Genomic DNA, 27,184 nt, shown 5'->3' with positions numbered 1-27,184 from the left:
CATGATTTTGTGTGTTATTATATGAAAATATGTGGTTTTGAATTTCTATTTGTTCACCGTAGGAATATATGTTTGATTATCTGCTTTGGGAATCAAATTGAAGGCCCTGTCGGCCACCGAGACCGCAATTGATTGTGCCGTTGTGGTTAGCGTAATTTTTAGAGCCTACGGTGAAATTTGATTGAAAATTTATTCAGATCAGATTAAATTGATTTGATTGATGAATTAGTGCCCAATTATTTATTATTATTAAATTGATTTAGTGGGACTTGTATAAAAGGGGCAATACACACTCAATTCCTCTCTTTGTTTCATATTTTGGTTGATTTAGCTCTCTAGAGGGGGAGAGACCCGAAATTAGAGAGAGAGAGGGGAGAAAATCTATGTTTTGGTTTTAAAGCTTGGAAGTCTTGAAGTTAAACTCAAGAATTAACCATAGATTGGGAAGATTGGACTTCTAGGTAAGCAATTGATTTTGAATTCATGAGTTTAATGTGTAATATTGTGAATTCAAGTTTGATTAATGGTCAAGAACATGAATTAGTTTGATTATAAGGAAATTGAGTTGTATTTGTTGAATTTAAAGTCAATAGATGCATGCATGTAGGAAATTACTATGAACTTCCATATTTGAGCACAATGTGTATGATCCATGTTGGGTTTTTGGTTTAAGTCCATGTATTTGATCATCTCTTCACCAATTAAGTTGAGGATATTGTGTATATTTCACATGCAAGTGCAAGTCATGGGAGTTTGAGTCTTACATGTTTGAATCTAGTGTGTTGGTGATGAGTTTGAGTTAATTTGAGACATGCATGTGATTAAATTGTGAAATTGAGCTTCATTGTATTGTAATTTGGTGTTTATACCATATTAGGATATGTATGTGTGAAGTTTGAGCCAAAATCATGCATTTGGAACCTTTGAACATCAAATTGAAGCTCAACAACTTGTTTTGGATTTTCCAGAATTTTGATGTCCGCTCGAGCGGGGAAACCACCGCTCAAGCGTGAAATTCGTGTTCCCAGTATTTTCTGCAAACATGGTGTCCACTCGAGCGGGGAAGTTCATGCTCGAGCGGGAAGCCATGTCGAGAGGCCTTCCGCTCGAGCGCTAGAGTTCGCGATCAAGTGTAAATTTGAGATATCTAGTACTTTTGCAGGCCTCAAGGGTCCGCTCGAGCGGGGACTCTGTTTTCTGAAATTTTGAAAAAATATTCTATGTTTCATTTTCTGTTCTCTTTCACTTCCAAGTACTCTTAGGCATGCATTGAGCATTGTAATTGAGTTAAGGAGATAAGAATGAAGCCTAAAGAGGAAAATGTGAATTTAGAACGGATCGAATTGTTTGTGACCCTTTTGTGTTCATGGAATGTGTAGGGTCAAGCTTTAGGGCAAATCAACCAACCGATCACTGTGAGTAATATCTTAACAGAGATATCTGGAATATGTTGTTGTCCAATTGCTTACTTCTATGTAAGTTTATAAGTTCATTGATTCGATTGGTGGACAATGTTTGCTATACCAAATGAGTGGGCCAGAGGCCAGTCTGATCTGAATAATAGAATGAATGGGCCAAAGGCCGTTTTGACATGAATGGATGGGCCAGTGGCCGTTTTGACATAAATGAATGGGCCAGAGGCCGTTTTGGCATGAATGGATGGGCCAGAGGCCGTTTTGATATGAATAAATGGGCCGGAGGCCATTTTGACATGAATAAATAGGCCAGAGGCCGTTTTGACATGAATGAATGGGCCAGAGGCCATTTCGACATGAACGAATGAATGGGCCAAAGGCCATTTTGTCATCTGAATGGGCCAAAGACCGTTTTGACACAAATGAAAGTTTGAATGGGCCAAAGGCCAGTTTGTTTGGAACCGCAATCACTTGACCTAAATTGTGTATATATGTTAGATAGAAACATGAATTGGGCCTAAGGCCATTTCAAGCATGTTGTTCTACATATCATCTGTATAGCTTCTTTATTTGATATTATTCACTGGACTTTCACTTTCGCTCATGCTCATTCATGTGTTTGTAGGTGAGCCAAGAGAAGTCCAAACCCAGCCCCAGTGAAGTCTATGTGGAACAACAAAGGTTTTGGGAGAGTCAGCCCTTATGTCTCACGCACGAGACCTGTCTTCGCCCTTTTGTTATGTATTTATATTATGTCATGTTGGCGAAGACTTTGCATCTGTTGTATATTGTCATGATGGGTTGACTTAGACTTATATGATCCTGTATGTACAGAACCTTATGTAGTACATATTTTGTTCTGAGTTATTAATATGCATATGTATGGTTTGTTATGATGTGCCATGTAAGCACAGCTCTATGGACAAAGTTTTAGATGGCTTCCGTTTGACCCTCGTTAACTCTGTTAAAGTATGTTTGGTTTGGTTCAAGGCCGTAGGTAATCTTTTAATTACTGGCCGGTTATGTCCTTAACCTACGGGGGCGGGTTCGGGTCATGACAGAGGGACGTTTCATACTTGAAGTGATGAAACGTGCCTCAATCCTCGGTCGCCAACCCTCTTGATCAAACAAGATAAAGGTTAAGGCATTATGTGTTTTTTGTGCATTCATTCCATATTGATTTGTGCGACTCGGCCTCTTTGGCCATCATGCATCAAAATGCGTGATTGATGGCGTGAGGGTCGAGCACTGCACTCCTTTGAGTCTCAAACATGATAAGGGGTGTAGTTGCACAACATTTTCTTGCAAATGTATTGCCATGCCTCTGTTTGTACTCTGCTGCAGCAAAAGGAGCAGTCTGCAGGAAGAAATGGCCGATCGGCTATCTGGAGTGCCGATCGGCTAACAATTTTTGGCCGATAGCCTCAAAAGTGGACGATTACCATTTTTCCTCGGACAATGGCCATATCTTTTGGCCGATGGCCTCTCAGGATGTCCATGAGGTGGTTCAAAAGCATCACAGAGATTTGTACAGTTTCAGAGGTGCAAAACAGTGCAAACAGAGGCAACATAAGGCATGGCAACGGATTTCTAAGCGGAGTCGATCAAGCATGCATTTGTCCCTCCTCTTGAGGTCGCTTTAACTGTTTTGTAACTTAATTAATTTTCTTAATTAGTTAAGATTTTTTTAATAATTAATTAGCTAGGGTAGCTGATTAATTAGTTGGTTTGTATTATTCATTTGAACCTTCCGTCGAGAGGGCGAATTTTGTAATAAGTGTGCGTGAGTGTGTGAATGTCTTCCAACCCCACGTCTTTCTCCCTTTTACTTAACCGCTTACGATGGTTAGTTCTAGGTCATGTTTCAATTAGCATACTTATGCTTCACATGTTTGCATCATTCATTCGTATTGCATGCACCGGGCTCGGCGCATCATTCAATTTGCATTGTATCTTCAATTCCTATTTGAATACATGTTATCAAGTGTAGCATTCATATGACATCTTAGAATAGCCGAGCCTATGTTAGTTGCATTTTGCATGTGTTGCATTAGGCATTCTTGACATAGCTAGGATCATGCATGATTTCTAACTAGTTGTTGTTTTGGCTCGGCATACACTGTAAGTGTTTACGCTTTAGCATACTGCATGTGTGTTAGTGTTGCCATGATAGCATGCCTGCCATAAGGCTAACTGCTTATATGATATAACTGCCTGAATGCCTGTGGGTGAAGGTTGGATTACTTGAATTGGAATAATTCATCGAAATGTGAGTTTTAAGCCCACTTGAGAGTGGCAAAATCATGTTTTCTAAGCCCACTTGAGGGTGGCAAAATCCACGTCTTAGCCTACTTGCGCGTAGCACCTTCAAACCATTTTCAAACAAACGAACATGAGATGTTTTGTTCCAACTTAGGCGATCTAGTCTATACTTGTGTGTTGTGCGCATCACATAGTAATTCTAGCTAATAACCGGAATAAGAACACATGTGTTTTCAAAAACAAAATATCATGTTAGTAAAGGCTGATCGGGCGAGCGGGGGTGCTCATTGCATGACCTTCCCCTATCATACCCAAGTTCCCGAGCCGAGGCAGCTTTGGTGATGACGGACACGTGGCCTTAGGCAACGAGTCAGGGTTTCCTAAATTTCCACAAAAATAAAATATTTAGGTGGCAACTCTATATCTGGAAAAGTAGTCCATGTTTGGCACTTCTTTATAAAAATCAGTTTTCAAAAACGATTTGCCGAATTTAGACTCTTTAGTGATTTATCGGTCTCACATTGCACTATGTGAGATTAGATTCAGAACCGTGACATGGAGTCCGAACTGTATTAGCTAATGAACAAAACAGATTCCGCGTCATTTGTGCGTGGAGCCCGGGATGTTCGAGTACGTCTACAGTTTCTAGCGACTCTACTGGGGATTTAGAGAACTTGACTCGAACTCATGATATCTTGTTTTGACTACACTTATGTGCCTCTTTGCATTGCATTTGCATTGGTGCACTAGGACACCGTGTTTGCCGTATGCTATTCCTAAACAGTTTGCCGGAGGCTTGCTTTGAGAAGCATACCATAAGGCTGACTGGTTGTGGGCTCTGCCACGACGGGAACACAAACCTCGATTTTTACCAGGGCACACTTTTTGACCATTCGGCCTAGTGCATATCAGAAACTGTAGTGACCATTCCAAGCTAGGACAGGTTGCTTACCCAATTATAGGTTGTTTGAAACCGCTGTGTGCGTAGTGAAACCCTAGCTCCTGACAAAATAGGACAGGGAAACCCTATCCCACCATAGGGGTGTTTTGGCTCTCACTTGCTTGCTATGTATTTTTTGAGTTGGCCTCTACAGGAACGCACATATCAGTTTGGAAGTCAGGGCATCAGGCCTGAGGGCATCAGAATTTGAGGAATCAGTTTTACCTGGGAGTATCAGTTTACAGGCAGAATTTTGAGCAGAATTCAGTAGAGAGTTCAATCGTTCAGTTGAGCTCTTATCTGTTCCAGTGAAATTGGGCTGAGATGCTGCATGTTTTCTGTTTTGCTAGGTGGTCTTGGAACCGTAGCTTCAGAAGGCTCCAATATCCCCTGAATACACTGGACTTTTACTGATAGACTTTGTTAGGTCAGAGATTCAATTCATACCAACTAGTGTCCCTCCGCTGAGGTAGGGCAGAGAAAGGCCAGCCAAGGCTCACCAGTTCATCTGATCTGTCAGTCACCAGGCACATCGTCTTTGTCCAAGCTTAACAGACCGTGATGTCACAGAGTTCGGAAGAGGTTGTGACCGTGGTAGCAGCATTAACCCAGGAAATCGCCGTGCAGGGTAAGACCGATGCTGAAATGCAACGCCCATCTGGGGCACTTACCACACATCCAGTCTTGGAACCCCAATCATTTCAAACCCTTGAACCCACTACTTTTGAGCTGATGGGAATGATCGGCGATCTTCAGGGGACTGTGGCTGATCTAGCCTTTAGACTATCGTCTCCACCATTGACCACATCATATGCCAGAAATTTCATGCCAGAAGAGCCCCCACTCTTGGGGCGAATTGAAATTGAACTCAGCCAACCTGAAGTCATCCAAAGTTCGGGCAATGACGTGCCAACAACAACCAGGCTTCGCACTAATGCAGCGACCCAAACCTTTGACCAAGCTGAGGCAAGTGGAAAGAACATGGTGGGGACAGAAATTGATCCCTATGAACACCTTCTGTGGACTGTTGAGGCTTTGAAAGCCGACAGACTGAACAAACAGCAAGTGCTCGCAGTTGTTGCAAAAACTGTGGATGATACTTTCGCCACTCAGAATGGGAGTAGTTCGAATCAAGGAGGAAACCGATAAAAGGACCGTCGTACCAGAAATGATCCTTTCAGCTCTAATCCTGCACTCGGAAGAAATCAACAAACCAAGTCAGCACCTACCAACCCCTTTGCTAGTGCATCTAGCAAAAATCCACAAACCTCGAAGTATCAACCCCGAGGTCGCAGGGTCTTTCATGCTCTCTACATGGCTTTATCCAAGGCTCTTCAAATCCTTATTAGACAAGGTCATCTCAAACCCCTGGAGCCTCGGCCTCTCCTGAATCCTCTTCTAGCTAAGCATGATGTTGCCCAGTACTGTGCGTACCATCAACAAAACGGTCATAGCACCGATAATTGCTTTCGTCTTCGCCACGAAGCACAAGATTTGATTGACAACGAGGTCATCATTGCACCAAGATCAGCAAAGTCTATCGTCACTGGATCAGTGAACTTGGGGGATAATACGAGTATGTGATCGGGGGATGAACCACCTACGGGCGGCGCTCCGTTTACTCCAGATGTAGCGTATGGCACGCACTGTTTTGAGTATTTTGTGAATGCTAGCTTTTGTGCTTTCTGACTTGGGTATCCAGTAATTTCTGTTGTGTTGTATATAGTCAGTCTCTTTGTACTGAGTCAGTCGGGTTTGTCTTGTTGTATCGAGTCAGTCCTATTTTGTTAGAGTCAGGTGATTTTGGGGGTGTTACTTCGGACATCACTCGCTTGTTTTGTGTTTGTCTTTTTGTTTCCTTTTGAGTCTGTTTCTGCCTTGGAGCCAGTTACGCTAAAAGATCTGAATGAAACAGCAGTGATTTTCACACTCTTGTGTTCGCTTCTGCCTTGTGCCAGTTGCTCCAGAAGTTCTAAATAAGATGGCAGTATTTGACTAAAAACTATGTCTTTTCTGTGCCTCGAAATCATTGCGTTGACCTAAGTTTTTCAAAACCCTTTTAAACACTGTGGTGAAAACGAAGAGGAAAGAATTCCTCGGGTTTTGCAAAATTTGATTAATTGAGAGAAAGAAAGGCATGCTAAGCCCTTAATGAATGAGATCATGTTTGTTAATGTGAGTACTGAGAAGAATCCTGGCTTGATCTAGATTGGTTCTACATTGTCTTCCGCGCGAGCGACTAGTCGCTTTCTTAAAGGATTTCAAAAAATGTTTTGCGCCGTACTACGAAGACCTGTGTGGAATCGCTCTTCAGATTGTGCAGCCTAGGATCGCTCTCAGCCTGAAGACTCCACCCCTTTGCTTCTAAGCCTTGAACTTGTATTCAGAATATTCAACGGTCAACCACAATGTGAAGCCTGTCAGGCCAGATTTGAAGCAGTCCTCGAACTAGGGGCAAGAAAGTCAGATCAAGAAGGTCAGACGTCGTCAAAAGAAGCTTGCAAAGCTCAATCAGAAGCACCCCTCGGACTGGGGGCAAAAAATATCAGACGTGCTCGAAGAGCCAGAGATGGATCATTCTGCAAATCAATGAAGACTGGCAAGAATGCCAAATCCCAGAAGGGGGGAAAGAAGAAAGTATTGCTGAAGGACAACCGAGTTCCTATCCATAACACTAGGGGCAAATTCAACCCCCCATTGGATGGACTTCTGCATCATCAGCGAACAGCAGCCATTCTCCTAGATTCAAATGGCTTCGAGATCTCAAACCATTTGGCATGGACAAAGCTACACTTTAACCCTTGAGAGGCTCGCTGGGCCGAAAACCTAGAAAGGCGACCCAGGCAAAAGTTAGAGCAAAAAAAAGAACAAAAAAAAGAAAAAAATGCAAAGAATGAAAAAAAAAGAAAAGAAGAAAAGAATTGAAAAGAAAAAGAAACATGGCTCGCAAGGTTGAAAACCTAGAAGGGCGGCCTTGGCAAAAGTTAGAGCGCAAAAGGAGAGGTTAATACCCGAGTATACCTTAACCCCGAACTATGTCAGGCTTGATTCCCATGTGTGGGATAGGTAGGCAACTTCATTCTGAAGTCCTGCCATAAACACTTCAAATCGATTGTGTCCATGTAATGGTTCTAATCATCTTTGTCTTCGCTGTATCTGAGTGTTCGGTGGTGATTGTCACTATGCGAACTGGCTACAGTGTGCTGCGGTGCTATTCAAACAAGGGCAACTTTTCGTTGCCATGCAGTGCCATTCAGACAAGGCGGAATTTTCCTTTGTTTTGGATCTGAGGTTGTGCATCACAAGAGTAGATTATGCGTTGGTAGAGCAGTGGCCATTTGTAAAAACAGTTTTTGAGAATTTTTACTGAGGTCGATTAATTCTCTCGAAAATTATTCCATTTTTCCAAAACTGGACCATTTCTTGGACCCAAAAAAAAGGAAAATATTTAGTGCTCATAACCTAACTTGCATGATTTCAAATCAAAAGTTGAACAAGTATGTTAATCTAACTCTCACGTTGGTCAAAATTGTTTTAGTAGAAAGCCAAAACAAAAAACGGTCAAAATGATGAACTAGGAGCACAGTTAAGTCAGGTGTTCTGTCTTTACCCCATTGTCAACCTACTTGCCAAGAAAGGCACTCTACTTGCCAGAATGGGCACCTTGTTTTCCAGAAAAGGACACAACTGAAGCTAATAACAAAGGGTTGAAAGCTCTCTCTCCCTCCAAGCAGCGAGGTATCAAGCTAAGTGCAAAGCACGAACTGGAATGGATCAAGATATTCCACTCCCTCATCTAGACAGGTCTAGTCACATCCGAATTGGCCAAGGGCGTCATCAACTGATGTCAGCTGCAGATTTGCTACACACTCAAATGTAGCACAACTCCTCTATGAGAACCTCACTGTTCTGAGTGGAATAATAAGAATCTAGCAAAATGCTAGGGGCATGAGCCCGCAACTTCTTGTTTATCCATTAACCACCCAGGGGAGGGATAAAAAATGAGAGATTGAAGAATATAGAGATGTGCGCCGAGAGAAAAAAGTGAGGAAAGGGCTTTTTCAGAAAAACAGAGCCTGAGGGCCAAGTGATGTGAGAATCACAAATGAGAAAGGGTGGGAAACAATACCCGGAGAAACAGGCTCCCTGTGCATTTTTGAGTCTTTTGTTTTGTTGTGTTTTGTTTGTCTCGATTCTTGTTTTGATTCGTTTTAAGTGTCAACAGATGGGTTTAGGTTGCTTTACCTTTGTTTTCCTTTGTCGAGTCGTGGTGCGCTGCGTTCGGTCGTAGACTCAATACCCGGTCGAGAACCTATCCTCACTCTCAATTTCAAAAAATCGTTTTGTGCTCAGAGTGCTGTGCCATTCTCCGCATTTGTGCAAAACAGGATTTGTTCTTTCATAAAACCATAGGGTTCAACCCAGGTCATGTGAAAACAGTAAAACCAGGACCTATCTAAAGCTATATAGGTTCCAAGCTGCAAAGCAAAAGAAAAGAGGAAAATTTGGAGCATCTTAGTTTATTTCAACTTTAGAAAAATTCTGAGATTGTATTCCTGCTGTACCTCCTCAGGTCTTGCCAATGCTCTGAAGTATGAGTGTACCTCTACCTCAAGCTCAAGATCAAGTCTGCTTCAAGCCAGAATAGCAATCAGAATTACTCTCCCTGAGTATCATTCCCTACCAGAGGCATCTTGGTTGTGTTTGCAATGAGTTCCTAGGAGATCAACTGCGACAGTGGAAACTAGAGTTCGAATGGCTGATGCCTAGAACACAAAGGTTCGGAATTTCCGAGACTAAATTCTGGTTTAAATACCCAGAGGTGTATCCTCAGCTTGAAATATGTATGGCAGGCCCATAGGTTGAGATAGCATGTATGCACCTCAATTCTGGATACTGAACCCCCCTGGTCTGTCACCCCGTTGGAGGATAGGGAAAGTCATGAACATGGCCAGGAAAAAAGGTTGTTCCTATAGCTTGGAGGCGTAAGAAGCAGAAGCAAGAAATCCCCAACAGCACGAGAAGATGCAAGGGAAGTACTTTTTTTAAGCTCAAGTGGCGTGCGCGGGAGCTCTGGAATGTGTTTTTAGCATGTGATGCTCAGCGCGTACGAGGTGTATCCTTTTAATTTGTTGCAACTCCTCCGACAGGTAAACCAGAGGTTACGTTTGAATCGGTCTTGTCAAGACGCGCATTTCTTCATTGAGCATATTGCATCGAATATGCATTGATTATTGTGCACAGAATATGTATGCATGTTTCAGTTTCATTGTTATGCACACTTTACTTGCGTTGTCACGCACGTTCTGCTTGCATTGTTATGCGCACTTTTTACTTGCATTATTATGCATGTTCTAGTTACATTGTTATGCACACTTCACTTGCGTTGTCACGCACGTTCTATTTGCATTGTTATGCACCTCTTCACTTACGTTGTCACGCACTTTTTACTTGCATTGTAATGCATGTTCTAGTTGCATTGTATATGCACTTTTCACACTTGCACTGAAAATGCACTTATGTATCTCGCATAGAATATGCATTTGTCACTCCCGCGTCGGACATGCATTCATTATTCTTGTATAGGATATGTATCCCGATATTGCAAGGAACATGCATTTGTCATCCTTGCATTGTTATGCACCGTTCTACTTGCATTGTTATGCACACTTTACTTGCATTGCTATATATGTCTCACGTGCATTGTCATGCACATTTTCACTTGCATTTTTATCCCTGTATCATGTGCATTGCTATGCACCATCGCACTTGCATCTATCACACTCATTCACTTCGTGTATCTAGCACACAATTTCATTACAATTGTGTATTTGTGGTACAATCTCGTACCTATTTCTTTTATCTCAGGACGCATGAAATGCAAGCTCGAGCGGTGTTTTTGTCACGACCCTAAACCGCCCCTAGTAGTTTGGTGCCGTGATAGCCAGTAATCTGAAATTGCCGAAGGCCAGCTTTCAAAATTAAACACAATCAGAGTATAATATAGATGGAGCTCACAAATGCAGAAGCAATAAATCAAAATACAAGTGGTCCATAAGAGCCGTGCATAGATCAAATGTAAAGACATACATGACATAGGTTCACATCGGTTGATAATAACGAAATACATATCAGAATCTTGATCAAAAGGCTTCTACAGCCGACATGTGCAAATACAATGATTACAAGCCAAAGAAGCATAATCTTCAAGATTCGCCGACGTAAATACAATTTTCCCGACATGGAACAAGTCAAGCCGACATGTTAAGAATCCAAAACAAGCTTTGCAAAAACACATCTAGGTGTCACCGCCGTCCTGCTCATCACCTACATATATATAGAGAGGGTGAGCTTGGATACTCAGTGAATGGTACTAGTAATAAAGGTTTTGCATGAATATAGCCGAAGTCTTTCAAAACAAAACATGTCAAGATTATACGAATATTAGCTAAGATCCTTTCCGAGCAAAACACATCAAAACTGTATCAAAACAAGAGATGAACCGTATTCATCTATCAAATCTTACAAGTCTCAAGGGATGCTTACTGGCATCGGCGAAACACAAATCAAGCTTTCCGAACAAACAAATCCGCGCGGTAAATCGTCAGCGGTAAAACCAAGATTGTACGATCCGTAATCGATTAGTCAAAGGTACTGCGAAAGTTTATAGTCCTCCAGCACAAGGGACTTGTGTTACTTAAGCCCGTAGCTCTTTTTAACACGGTGGCTTGGTGTTACTTAGGCCCGTAGCCCGCTTTAACACAATAGTCTTTCCAAGAAAGGACCGTATCCTTTTGTACTTAGTGTTGCGAAAGTTTAGAGTCCTCCAGCACAAGGGACTTGTATACTTGGTACTGCGAAAGTTTAGAGTCCTCCAATACGAGGGACTTTTCAAGGATGACATCAAACAAAGCTTATACTTGATACATCAAAACAGAGCTATTCATTCATGCTTAACAAATACTTTCGTCAAAACAAAGCAAGGCAATATTTATCAAAAACAGTATAACATAGCTTTATTAAAAATACCACTCACGTAGATCTCCTCGAGTGTAGGCTCAAAGCAAAGATCAAGGACCTACAATCACATGGCAATCATATTCTCAAAACAAGCTTTACATGCATGTAAATGATCCCGGCATTCTCACCAGATCCAAGTCAATAACAAAGCAAAACATGCTGGGAATTTAAACACTGCTCCCGTCTCATGAAAACACACTGGGTACCAACCAGGTCTTTGCCGAGGTCCTACACCTCCTTGCCGAGGTGTGGTCCTGATGGCCTCATTCAAAAGCAAAGTCGGGAAAACCTAGGTTTCCTTTTGAAGAACATGAAGAACATGATGAACATGATCATGAAGAAGATGAATGCAAGATCATAACTTGTTACAAAAATCTGAGATTTCATGCCATGAGTTCAAAACATGGACCTGGGTACCCACACAAGAAGGTCATGCAAGAACAAACACAAAACATGGTTCTTGTTCCAAACTTTCGGATCAAAACGAGACTTTCTTCAAGAACACATGAACACTATTTTTTTTCTCTTCCGAAACCAACTTCAAATCAATGCATGACATGCAAAACAGATTCGATCATGCAATGCAGCTAGATGATCAATAATAACAACCAGAGTAGGTGAGGGTTCTTACCCCAAAGCTCGAATCTAACGGTTCAAACTCCAAAGATCAACTCAGAACTCTACTCTCTCACTCTAAAACTCCTTCTCCCTCTTCTAGAGCTTCTCTCTCTTCAAGAACAAAACTTGCAACAAAATGATACAAAAGAATGATATGTTCACAGGCCTACCGGCTGACTTAGCCTTCAGCTCGGACACGTGGTGCTTCCGGGTTGGTTCAACTCAAAAGGTGACTGATTGATAAGACAAGTCTATGACAAAGCGTATGCAGCAAGCTAGGGCAAGACACATCGGCAAGAAATGACATCGGCTAAAGTCAAAGCTTCGGCAACAGGGTAACAAAGACATCGGCTAGGGAGGATGACACTTGACTAAGCTGTACCACACCTTGGTCGGGGTGTGCCACACCTCGGTCTAGGTCATACCTGCCCAAGGACAAGGATCGCTAAGTGCAAAACATCTCGGCAACAAGCCCGAGGTGAAGGTAGGATCAACCAAATGGTTCCAAAACAGTTCTAAGTACGAAGGTTCGGAGGTGAACTAGGCTCAAGACGACCTCGGCTACACACCAAGCAAGGAACAAAATCATGCAAGCAATACTTAAACAAAACAAGGCAAAGCAAAACTTGCAAAACAACATAACAGAACGAGATCATGCATGAATGTATGCAAGTATGACAAGAGTAAGGTGAGGGTTGCTACAGTTTTGGACCTCCTCTCACGATTTCAGCGTGGCTTGAGTGTCCCCTTCCTCACACGATTTCAGCGTGTTTGGAATTTGTTTACCTCTTCTCACGATTTCAGCATGGTTAGAGTGTTCTTTTCCTCACACGATTTCAGCGTGTTTGGAATTTATCTCAGGTTGCGTCGGGCACGCTCCTGATTAGCTGTTTTGTTTACCTCTTCTCACAATTTTAGCGTGGTTAGAGCGTTCTTTTCCTCACACAATTTCAGCGTGTTTGGAATTTATCTCAGGTTGCGTCGAGCACGCTCCTGATTGGCTGTTTTGGACCTCCTCTCAGGATTTTAGCATGGTTAGAATTTTCTTTTCCTCACACGATTTCAGCGTGTTTGGAATTTATCTCAGGTTACGTCGAACACGCTCCTGATTGTTTGTTTACCTTTTTTCACGATTTTAGCGTGGTTAGAGTGTTCTTTTCCTCACACGATTTCAACGTGTTTGGAATTTATCTCAGGTTGCGTTGAGCATGCTCCTGATTAGCTGTTTTGGACCTCCTCTCACGATTTCAGCATGGCTTGAGTGTCCCCTTCCTCACACGATTTCAGCGTGTTTGGAATTTGTTTACCTCTTCTCACGATTTCAGCGCGGTTAGAGTGTTCTTTTCCTCACACAATTTCAGCGTGTTTGGAATTTATCTCAGGTTACGTCGAGCACGCTCCTGGTTGGTTGTTTTGGACCTCCTCTCACGATTTCAGCGTGGTTTGAGTGTTCCTTTCCTTACACGATTTCGGCGTGTTTGGGATTTGTTTTTCCTCCTCTCATGATTCCAGCATGGTTGGAGTATGTCACCCTTTACTCTTGTTGCCACATAGAATATACATGTTACATTGGATGTATGTCGTTGATCCTTTTGCATAGAGTATGTACATCGTACGAAACACGTTTTAACTCTGTTTGCATAGAAAATGCAATCTTCCATACTTGCATAGAAACTGCTCGTATCTTTCGCATAGAAAATGCACCTCATTTACATAGAACATGCATTTTATCGCACTTTTTTGTGCACCTTACTTGCATAGAATATGCATTTTATCACACCATCTTGTGCACTTACACTTTGTATCTTACTCGCACTGTCTTGTGCATCTTGTGGTTGTGTTTTGGTCGCACTATCTTGTGCATTGCATTACACTCACGCTATTTAGCGCATCGCACTGTGTAGTGCATTTCAAATCACTTGTGCTTTCTTGCGCATCGCACTGTTTTGTGCAGTTTACCCTCACGCTTTCTTGCGCATCGCACTGTTTTGTGCACTTTACACTCGCACTATTTAGCACATCGCACTGCGTAGTGCATTTCAAATTGCTCGTGCTTTCTTGCGCATCGCACTATTTTGTGCAGTTTACACTCGCGCTCTCTTGCGCATCGCACTGTTCTGTGCAGTTTACACTCGCGCTCTCTACATCGCACTATTTTGTGCACTTTACACTCGCGCTCTCTTGCGCATCGCACTGTTTCATGCAGTTTACACTCATGCTCTCTTGCGCATTGCACTGTTTTGTGCACTTTACACTCGCGCTCTCTTGCGCATCGTACTGTTTCGTGCACTTTACACTCGCGCTCTCTTACACATCGTACTGTTTCGTGCACTTTACACTCGCACTCTCTTGCACATCGCACTGTTTTATGCAGTTTACACTTGCGCTCTCTTGCGCATCGCACTGTTTCATACACTTTACTCGCGCTTTCTTGCGCATTGCACTGTTTTGTGCAGTTTACACTCACGCTTTCTTGCGCATTGCACTATCTTGTGCATTTCATTACATGCTTTCATCTTGCATTGAAAATGCTTATATCTATTGCATTGAACTTACTTTGTTCGCGCTATCTTGCGCACCTTGCCTACACTTGTTAAGTGCATTGTTCGCACTTTCTTGTGCACCTCACTCGCACTTGTTAGTGCATTGCATCATACTGTCTTGTGCACTCTCTAGTCTAGGAGACCTTAAATCCTTTGGAGATGTTGTGTTTGAGACCCCGGGTGTCCTCGGTAGTCGCTTTTAATCTTCTCCGTGTGAGACGCAGTGAGAATCGCATAATTTTCTTACATTCTTTCTGTTGAAATGTGTAGGACTATTCTTTCTTATTCGCTTGCTGAAAATGTTGTATTTATTGTGTATAATTGCTTCATCACAGCTCTCTTTGTATGATCATAAGTTATGTTCGGCATCGTGCATGTCATTTGCATCTTGTCGCTGCCTGCGGACGCATCTCTTTGTTATCTTGTGTGCCTATCTAAGTCTTCGACCTTATCAAAAATGGGTCGTCTCTGGGCTTTGACATTCACTCCCGTCATCTTATGACTTTTGAGTTCTGTCAAAGAGGGGCAACTGTAGACACCCTATTTTTGACCGTCCTCAAGACTTGGACGTCATCGTTTGAACACTCGATGATCATCTATGCACGTGTTCGTTTTGAGTTCCCGAAGGTCTCGGCTATGCGCCTTGCCTTAGGATCTCTCAACTTATTTGTTTTGTGCTTGGTTGTGGACCAAGGACTTGTGGTTTTGTTTCTGAGGAAAGAGGGTGGCTTGTTGGCCATCCCTGCGACCCATCGGCTAAGGCATGATGCCATCGGCCATGTTTTCTTACCATCGACCATAAGTGTTGGCCGATCGGCACTCTTTTTGGTCGATTGGCCATATTTTTGAGACGAGACCTTTCCATCTACTTTTTACAGATATTTTGTGCCAGCTGTGACAGCTGCGGAGCACAATTCTCATCCTCCATACACGTGTATGGAGGGATTGCATTCAAGACTCAAGCTTGAGAATTGAAATTCTATAAGAAGGGAGCCTCCCCTCCCTTTCTAGAGGTTCTGAGAATTTGATATACAAGTTATATATCTCTCTCTATATATATATTTTACCTCTCTCTCTTGTTTTACCCTTGTTTGTGCCCAAAAGTGTAAAATCTTCACACTATTGCACACAAACACCTACTAGAACACCATCCTTTTGTTGCTGAGGTACTGAGGAGTTGGTTTTAGTGTTCTTGGGCTGGTTTTAGCTCATAAAAGCTGCTGGAGTTATGTTCTGGTGTTCTTCAAAGGTGAGATTCTAGCTTTTAATCCACTATTTTGGCTTAAGCTTTTAGACCTACTTTCATATTGTTTTAAGCTTAATTCTAAACTAAAAAAATTCTAATTTTTCATGCTTGTGATGTTTGTTTAAGGTCATTTTTGTATTGGGAGTTGTCTACCCCCTCTTAGGCCTTGTTTGGCCTTGTTTTGTGCCTTTCTTTTTGAGCTTTGGAACCATCTTGTTTTGACCTTCTCACCACTAAAATCCAGAGGATTTTCAGTGGTGGAAAGGTGGTTTTGGAGTCTTAAATAGGAGAGGGACACCCCCCTCTCCTTGTGTCTCATATGCTAGTATAAATGGCTCATAATGGTAGCATGTTTCCTCAGCTTGTTTTGGCTCCATTTCAGAAAGTATTTGGTGTTATTTTTCCATGCTATACCTCTGTCTAAAGTTGGCTTGATGACCTCTTGCATGCACCATACACTTGTAGAGCAATTTTGCATGCTAGCATAACATGCATCTTGCATTTGGATCATCATTCTTGCATGCTTTGGCTCAACTCAAAGGAGCTTTTAGCCTTGTTTTACCATGCTCTAGCTCTGATTTGCATTGCCTTGGTTATGTATGCATTGTTTTGTGTAGCCATGGTTTAATCTAGCTTGTTAGCTTTGAGTGTCCAAGTCACTAGCATGCATTGCTTAGACCATTTTCATGATTTGGCATCATTTCATATGTGATTTCAGTCCATGTAGTGTAGCCATACACTTGCATTTGCCACCCTTCTAATGTTTTGAAGGTTTGGTGTTTTGTGCTTCAAGAATGGATCATTGTGCATGCCATCATACTTAGGCTTTTGGGATGCCATCTCAGTGGGTTTTGGGGCTTATTTTGACATACCGTAACTCTAATTTTTATTGATTAAGTCATGCCATGTTTGGTTGTAATAGGTGTAGTGTAACACCCCTTTGTTAGCTTTGCATGCTTCATGCCTTTGGTGTTTTGTTCTAGCTCGTGTTGGCTAGGTTTGAGCATGCTTTTGGTCTTGTATTAACCTGCCTTGGGACTGTTTTGGTTTCCCTTGGCCGTTAGGGACTTGCCTTGCATGGTCATGGTTTAAGTTCCTTTGTTAGTTTCAAACTTTGAGCTTTTTTGCATGCTATGCTTGTGTTATATGTGTGATTTGACATCATTCCTAACATCATTTCAGAGCATCTAGTGCTGTCACACTTGCATGCTTTTCGCTCTTTAAATGCTCTTGAGAGTTGTCCTCTTTATTCCTTCATTCTTGGGCCAATTGGCATGCATGCTTGTCTTGCATTTCATGTCTTCAATTCATCATTATGGCCACTAATTTGGGCATGGCTGAGGTCTGCCCATTTTGGTTTAAGTCCATCTTTGCATGTTGTTGCATGCTTGCTAGTTTGCATCTTGTTGCATGCTAGTCCATCTTTGCATGTTGTTGCATGCTTATCCATCTTGCATGTTGTCGCATACTTGTTAAATTGCATGTTGTCGCATGCTTGTTGTTGGCATTGTTGTTGCATGCTTATTACATTACATGCTTGCATGTGGCTTATTACATTACATGTTTGCATGTTTTAGGTTGCATTGCATTTTGCGTGCTTATTACATTTGCATTTGGCATGCTTATGTTGCATTGCATAGCATCTCCATGTTGCATGCATTGCATTGTGTTTGGTTTGGGGTGTTAAGCCAAACACGAGGAAGGAAGGACGTTTCATACTTGAAGTGATGAAACGTACCTCAATCCTCGGTCGCCGACCCTCTTGATCAAACATGATAGAGGTTAAGGCATTATGTGTTTTGGTGCATTCATTCCATATTGACTTGTACAATTCGGCCTCTTTGGCCATCATGCATCGAAATGTGTGATTGATGGCTTGAGGGTCGAGCACTACACTCCTTTGAGTCTCAAACATGATAAGGGGTGTAGTTGCACAACATTTTCTTGCAAATGTATTGCCATGCCTCTATTTGTACTCTGTTGTAGCAAAAGGAGCAGTCTGCAGGAAGAAATGGCCGATCGGTTATCTAGAGTGCCGATCGGCTAACAATTTTTGGCCGATAGCCTCAAAAGTGGTCGATTACCATTTTCCCTTGGACGATGGCCATATCTTTTGGCCGATGGCCTCTCAGGATGTCCATGAGGTGGTTCTAAAGCATCACAGAGATTTGTACAGTTTTCAGAGGTGCAAAACAGTGCAAACAAAGGCAACTTGAGGCATGGCAACGGATTTCCGAGCGAAGCCGATCGAGCATGCATCTGTCCCTCCTCTTCAGGCCGCTTTAACTATTTTGTAACTTAATTAATTTTCTTAATTAGTTAAGAGTTTTGTAATAATTAATTAGCTAGGGTAGTTGATTAATTAGTTGGTTTGTATTATTCATTTGGACCCTCCGTCGAGAGAGCAAATTTTGTAATAAGTGTGCATGAGTGTATGAATGTCTTCCAACCCCACGTCTTTCTCCCTTTTACTTAACCGCTTACGATGGTTAGTTCTAGGTCATGTTTCAATTAGCATACTTATGCTTCGCATGTTTGCATCATTCATTCGTATTGCATGCACCAGGCTCGGCACATCATTCAAACTGCATTGTATCTTCAATTCCTATTTGAATACATGTTATCAAGTGTGGCATTCATATGACATCTTAGAATAGTTGAGCCTATCTTAGTTGCATTTTGCGTGTGTTGCATTAGGCATTCTTGACATAGCTAAGATCATGTATGATTTCTAACTAGTTGTTGTTTTGGCTCGGAGTACACTGTAAGTGTTTACGCTTTAGCATACTGCATGTGTGTTAGTGTTGCCATGATAACATGCTTGCCATGTGGCTAACTGCTTATATGATATAACTGCCGGAATGCCTATGGGTGAAGGTTGGATTACTTGAATTGAAACAATTTATCAAAATGCGAGTTTTAAGCCCACTTGAGAGTGGCAAAATCATGTTTTCTAAGCCCACTTGAGGGTGGCAAAATCCACGTCTTAGCCTACTTGCAAGTAACACCTTCAAACCATTTTCAAACAACAGAACATGAGATATTTTGTTCCAACTTAGGCGATCTAGTCTGTACTTGTGTGTTGTGCGCATCACATAGCTAATAACCAGAATAAGAACACAAGTGTTTTCAAAAACAAAATATCATGTTAGTAAAGGCCGATCTTTGATCGAGCGAGCGGGGGTGCTCATTGCATGACCTTCCCCTTTCATACCCAAGTTCCCAAGCCGAGGCAACTTTGGTAATGACAGACACGTGGGCTTAGGCAACGAGTCAGGGTTTCCTAAATTTCGCCAAAAATAAAATATTTAGGTGGCGACTTTGTATCTGGAAAAGCAGTCCATGTTTAGCACTTCTTTATAAAAATTAGTTTTCCAAAACGATTTGTCGGCTTTGGATTCTTTGGTGATTTATTGGTCTCACATTGCACTTTGTGAGATTAGATTCAGAACCATGACATTGAGTCCAAACTGTAGTAGCTGATGAACAAAACGGATTTCGCGCCATTCGCGCGCGGAGCCCGGGACGTTTGGGCACGTCTCGACTCATGAGATGCAACTAAAGATTCTTCTAGTAAGATATGACATGTGAATCATCTCAAGAACATGAGGCAACACACATAATCACATAGAAATTGATTAAATCCACAAATGCAAACTTAGCCGAATCAAGATACATGAAACATGGATGCAAAACATGGATATAACGAAAAAAATAAAATAAAATAAACATGATGCATATACACAAATAAGGAAAGCAAGTAAAAGGACGGGATAGAAAGAAGTGGGGTGGAAAATTATTACAACACTTTCAATAAATTATTACAAACCAAATGAGAGAGAAGTGAGGGAATATTATAATAAAATAAAACATAACCTCAAAAAACACTCAAAATAAAAAGAAATAAAATAAAAGCTTCATGTTCCTTGGAAATGTCGGCAAAGATTGGTCAACTTTAGGAGATTATGCCATCTTGTCCAAAAGAAGCTAACCTGCCAGCCAAATAAGCCAGCTGGCCAACTAGGCCGAGCAAAACCTGTCTTGTTGCAAAATCAAGAAAATGAACAAACAAGAAATATGTAAGTAGCTCAACTAACCACTACCAGTTAGCTTACAACACAACTAATATGAAATAAGAACAAGCAAATAAGTAAGAAAATAATAATAATAATTATGAGCTAAACAAACCACTTGGATTATAACAACACACTATGAAATATAAAGTAAGAAAACAAATATGAGATAAAAAAATCACTTGGATTATAACAAAACACTATGAAATATAAAGTAAGAAAATAAATATGAGATAAGCAATCCACTTGGATTATAACATAACTCTATGAAATATAAAGTAAGAAAATAAATATGAAATAAACAAATCACTTGGATTATAACAAAATACTATGAAATAAGAAGCAAGAAAATAAATATGAGATAGAAAATATAAGAAAATGAAAGACAAAAATTCACCTTCCAAAGAAAGATTGAACTTCTTAATTTCAAAACTTCTTTTTGATCACCCTCAAGTTTGGGAAATGTGTTCTCAATCCTTAATTCGAAACTAGAATGGAGCTCTGGATATGTGTGGTGGAAAAGTGGCTATCTCTCATATTTTTCCTCACTTTCAACAACACTCACTCTTTCCTTTGATCAATCACTACTGAAATTTAGTTATTTCAAAATTTTTGGAGTTATTTTGGATGTATAAAAGGTGGAATTTCAGTGTGTATAAGCCATGGAAGGCGTATATGGAAGATGGAAGTGTTTTTTTGCTCAAAACTTGAATTTTCTCTCTTTTTCTCACTCTTTTCTCCTCAATTTCATGGTCCTCTTTCTCTCTTACCATCTGATCATTCTATATAAGCAATGAGGGAGAGTTAAGGTCAAAAAGAAGATGGGAGACAAAAATGTGATACGAGAGATGAATTTTCAAGGTGGTTGCATGGGATACTGCTTTATGGATGCAAACAAAACCTCTTTTCGACAATCGGGGATGATTAAGTATGCATTTGGTAATATATGGGTCGGCCAATGGGGTAGAGGAGTGTCCCATATACACACAAAAATGCAAAAGAAACTGTTCTCTGCCTGCTGGTTTGGAATGGTCAAACATTATTTGAGGGAAATATAATACTAGACAAAACTTTAGCAGAGTAGTTAAGGTGTTAAGTGCTGAGTAGTAGGTTAGGTGTGCAAACCCTCTTCCAAGCATTCCTTAAATTCAATTTTTTGGGTAAAGACATGGCAGCGCCACATCATCAGCAATGACTAATCCAGCCATGCCACATCACGCCACATCAACATTGACGAAATATTTTGCATATCGACGAAATATTCCCTAACTTTAACAGAATATTGTGGACTCGCATTTTTCTCGTGCCCTGCCTTTCAGATTGGTTTGAAAAGAAAGGCCTCACAGCTTGGACTCCCGCGGCTCTGAATCTAGTCCCACAAGTGCAATATGAAACTGATAAACACCAAAGAGTCCAAATCCGGCAAATCTTTTAAAAAATCGAGTTTAAATCAAAAAATGACAAAATTGGGCTACTTTTCCAGATACAGAGTCTCCACCTAAATATTTTATTTTGGGGAAATTTAGGAAATCCTGACTCGTGCCGAAGGCCACGTGTCCGTCATCACCAAAGTTGTCTCGGCTCAGGAACTTAGGTTACGAGGGGGAAAGGTCATGAATTGAGCACCCCCGCTCGCCCGATCAAAGCTCAGCCTCTACTAATCATGATATGAGTTTTTATAAACATTATGTGTTCTTATTCTAGTTATTTAAACTAACTTTACAATGTGATGGGCACAAGCAAGTATAGACTAGTTTACAAGACTTGGAACAATTCAGCTCATGTTTGTTTGCGAAAAATGGTTTGAATTTGCCACCTCAAGTGGGCTTAAAGATGCGAATTTTCCACCAAATATAGTGGGCTTAAACATGATTTGCCACTCAACAAAGTGGGCTTAAAACGCATATTATTAAATTGTTCCAATACAAACAATAAGCCTTCATCCACAGGCATTCATGCAGTTTAGCATTTAAGCACATAGCCTCATGGCAAGCATGCTAATCATGGCAACATTCACACTTATGTAAGTATGCTAAAGCGTAAAACTTACCGAATACTCCAAGCCAAAACAGAAACTAGTTAGAAAGATGCATGATCCTAACTATACAAGATGCCTAATGCAACACAATAATGCAATTAATAGGCTTGGCTACTAATATGGCATATGAATCGATTTGAAAAACATGCGATAAAACACGTATTCAAAGAAGATATTGAAATGACGATGCAGTTTGAATGATGCGCCGAGCCTCGATGCATGCAAGACAAATGAATGGATGCAAGCATGCGATATGCTAATTGAAACATGTTCCTAATCTAACCATCAAAAGTGGTTAAATAAAAAGGGAGAAAGACGTGGGGTTGGAAGACATACACACATACACACACACTTATTACAACATTACGTCCTCAGGAAGGAGGGTCCGAATAAATAAAAGCTAACCAACTAGCTAAGCTAATTAAGCTAACTAATTATTACAAAACGAAACTAATTTGCTATTCTAGCTAACTAATTATTACAAACCGAAAATGAATAACTAGCTAAACTAACTTATTATTGAAAACACTTAATTAGCCATGACTAAATAATTACAACACATGCTTGATCTAATGCTAATTAAACTAACTAGCTAATCCCGAGAATAAGGAATGCATGCATGCTAGATCCTTCACTCGAAGAAGCCACTATTTTGCTGTTGTAAGCCCCTGTTTGCACACCTCTGCTCCACCTCAGTAACACACTGTACAAAAATCACTGATGGCCCACAAAGGGGACAAGGGGCCGGTCGGCTACCATTAGTGGCCGGTCGGCCACTGGTGGTGGTTGTCGGCCACTACTGATTCACACTTACATGCTGCAATAGAGAGCAAAACAGTGTGTTATTTGTACTGTTTACCCTCCTTATAATTACACAAACTCAAATGAGAGAAACTCTTGGCCCTCAAACCATCAATCAAGCAATTTCCATGCATGATGGCTAAGGGACCAAGTTTGTACAAGTTTAATAAATGTACAAACAACACCAAAATGACCACCACCCTATCATGCATGATCAAGGGCAATGGTGACCAAGGAAAGTGGCACATTTCATCACTTTTGCGTATGAAATGTCTCATTTTCCTTGTGTTCGAATTAACGTCCGATTCGAACACATGTAATGCAACACAAAAGATGCTTATCTTGCCTTTTTTACTTGTCAATTTTTGTTTACCCATTTTAATTACCAAACCATTCCTTAATCCAATTGTCCATTGGTGAATGTCCTCTAATGGAAAGATGGATCAAACGACAAGTTGCTTTGGGCATGAAAGAGGTATTACACTGTTGGTAATGAACCCCCTAAGGCATTAAACCATTAGGTGCAACACCTCCATTTCACACTTAGGCAAATTAGTGGTTTGAAGCCACTTTCAAAGAAAATAAAAGAGTGAAGAATTGAGGGAGAATGCAGAGATTAAAATGCTGAAATTAAGTGTAAAACAATACTAAAACATGCTATCAACTCAAAAGAATGGTGATTAAAGCCCTAAAACACCAAGCTAGTGAAGGAAATTACACTACAACCATGCCATACAAGGCTCAAATGAATTAACCAATCAAAAACGGAGGCAAAAAAAACCCTAAATATAGTCTAAAACATGCTGGACTTAAGCCACAAAAAGCTAAAACAATAGGCTAATACATGAGGCTAACTAGGCATGCAAGTAAGACACAAGAAGGGGAGGCTAACCCCTCCAATTTTGGACTTCAAAATGAGGTTTTTGCCACTGAAAAACCTCTGAAATTCAGTGGTTAAAAGGCCCTAAAAAGTTGGTTTGAAAGTGATGAATAATGGCATAAAAGCTTAACAAGCAAAGGAGCAAGAATGGTGGACCACCCACTAATTGAAAATGACGTCAAACCGACACTTTTAAACCATAAAAACAAAGTTTTTGACAGTTCAAAATCATCCCAAAAACAGTTCAAAAAGATGGGAAAATAAGTATACCAAACAAGCTTAAACAAGGTAAGTGTTATACCTTTGAAGCAAAGCACAAATTAGGCACAAATTCAAGCTCAAACCTCCTCCTAGACCTCAAACAAGACTTCAAAGAACCTCATCAAAAAGATGGTCAAGTTTGATTAAGGGTTGGTATGCAAAAATATAGAGAAACTAGGCAACCAAGCACAAAATATCAAGAAAGAGAGAGAAAGAAAGCTAAAGAGAGATATTTTTTTGGGTCTAAAATTGCTAACCCTCCAAAATGGGGGAGGAACCCCCTATATATAGAAAAACAAGTCTTGAGCTTAGGAACATCCTACCATACGCGTGTATGGAGATGCAGCTCCAAGGTTGACAGCCTATGGGGCTGGCCGACAGGTCACCCACTCTTCCAGACTTGAAACAACAAGCTCTTGGTCCAAAACAGTGCACAAAACAGATAAGGTTTCATGGCTCAAAGGCAAGGTACTCTACTGCGAACTTCGAGCTCTCTAAACGAACACAAACAAGCACACTAATCGAGTGCACAAGCGATGATGTCTGAGTCTTGAAGACGGTCAAAAATGGGGTGTCTACAGTTGCCCTCTTTGACAGAACTCAGAAGTCATGAAATGACAAGAGTGAACGTCAAAGCCCTGAGACGACCCATTTTTGACAAGGCCGAAGACTTGGACAAGCAAACAAACAAGACAAAACAAATGGTTGTACCCGCAGGTTGCCTATGTATCCCTTTGCAAGGAATCAAACCAGTGTAGTTCTGGGGCAAGATGAAAATGATATGCACGATGCAAAAACATAACTTATAATCATGCAATGAGGCTGTAATGAAACATCTAGATGCAAATGCAATGCAAGCAAAATCGAAACAAGGTATAGCAATATCAATCATAAGAAGATGTAAGCAAACACGCCATGCGTGGGAATTACAGACTGAACCACATTTCATGTAGAAAGAATGTGAGAAAATTATGCAAGCTTAACTACGTGACGTGCAGGAAAAGCGAAGAACGACCGTCGGGTGCACCTAAGGTCTCAAAAAAGATCCTAACGCATTACACGCAGAAGAAAACAAGGATGGCGTGAACACCGAGACACACCCGAGCGTGTTAAACCAAAGGAGTGGTGTAAACACCAGGGCACACCCAAATGCTTTTAACCAGAAGGAGTGGTGTAAACAACCGGGGCACACCCAAATGCTTTTAACCAAAAGGAGTGGTGTAAACACCGAGGCACACCCGAATGTTTTTAACCAAAAGGAGTGGTGAAACACCAAGGCACACCTGAATGTTTTTAACCAAAAGGAGTGGTGTAAACACCAGGGCACACTTGAATGCTTTTAACTAAAATGAGTGGTGTAAACACCGGGACACACCCGAATGTTTTTAACCAAAATGAGTGGTGTAAACACCGAGGCACACCCGAATGCTTTTAATTGAAAGACGGTAATCAAAGGATACAACTAATTCTACCTGGAACACCTCTGAATGAACCATACATGCAATATCGTGCTTGCATAAGAAAAAAACTTAACAGGTACAATATAGTAAGAATGCATGTTCTATGCAAGACGAATGACCAAAATACAATGTTAAAGGCATGTTTTATGCACAACATGCGAGAAACAAAACAGAAGCATATTCTATGCGACGAGAGCCGGAGCATGTTCTATGCCATAGTGGAATGCATGTTCAATGCAAAGCACAAAATGCATGTTCAATGCAAAGCACAAAATGCATGTTCTAAGCACGATCAATAGCACAAAATGCATATTCTATGCAAGATTAACAGCATGTTCTATGCAAAATACCAAATGCATGTTCTATGTGAATGGGAAATAGAAGCATGCTCTATGAAAATGTAAAAAGTGCACATTCTATGCAAGATCACATGTGAAATGCACATTCCAGGCAACAACAAAGAGATGCACGTTCTATGCAATGACAAAAGCGTGTTTGATAAAACCGACTCAGTCGCAACTTCCGATTTACCTCTTGGGAGAGTTGTAATATGTTTTAAAAGGATACACCTCATTCATGTTGACTAGTATTGAACATCATGTTCTGAAGACACAGTTTAGAGCTTCCGCAGAGGCAATTGGAACTTAAAAGTGAACTTTCCTTGCACTTCTTGAGAAATGAAGAGACAAAACAGCATCAAAATTCAAAGGAGGAGCACTGGGCACTTGTCGGCCACCAGGGAAGGGTGTCGGCCACCTGTCGGCTACCCCCAAGCACCGTTGGCCACCACTGGTGGCCGGTCGGTCACCGATGGCAGATTAGGGCCATTTTGGTCTTTTCTCCTCAGTGCCCCCAAACTTAATTTCCACACTTTCCCATTGCCGAAAATCCATCATCTCCCTCTCTAGACACTTTTCCCCTTTAGATCTGCGCTTTATATGCGTTTTCCAACGCCCCACGGACGTTTGATTCACTAAATCCTCTTTGTATACTTCATTTTGAACCGATTGAAATTCAATTTCGGTCATTTTTCTTGAAGTTTCACCATTTGAGGCTCATTTCGCTCGAGTTCTTCTTGGGTTCTGTGCCTTTTCTCGGGCTTTGACTTTTTTTTCCCTTTTCTCTCTCATAGGGTTGACTTCTGTTGACTTTTATCATTTTCCACCCATCTTGCTCATCGTCGCCTACTTTCTTACCTCCTTTCCAGATGGCGGACGACATTTCACATGACAGAGCTTCTCTGGGGATGGAGGCTAATCCCGAGCCTATACTACTACCACCCAAGGTTTGACCCTTTGACCTAGAGACATATCATCCTGAGACGCATGTGCTACCACTCGACAGTATTCGTCATTTCAGAGGGTTTGTGCGAGGTATGCCAGAGGACCTCTTGCTACGAGAGCCGGTGTCCCATTTATCCTACGGTGCCACTGAGGTATACACTGTATTCTTACATTTTCCCCAATGTACCTCGCATTTCTTGCATAAATCACACTCTTGCACTGTATTTCTGACAATGCCTTTCATCTGTTTATCTCAAACACATTCTTGTACTGTATTTCTTACATTGCCTTTCATCTGCACATTCTAATTAGAAGAGGACTCGCACTCTATCAGAGGATACGGA

The sequence above is a fragment of the Camellia sinensis genome, chromosome 13 (assembly GCF_055761805.1).
Source record: "Camellia sinensis isolate YWXY chromosome 13, ASM5576180v1, whole genome shotgun sequence".
NCBI classification, from domain to species: domain Eukaryota; kingdom Viridiplantae; phylum Streptophyta; class Magnoliopsida; order Ericales; family Theaceae; genus Camellia; species Camellia sinensis.
This window is presented reverse-complemented; position numbering follows the sequence as displayed.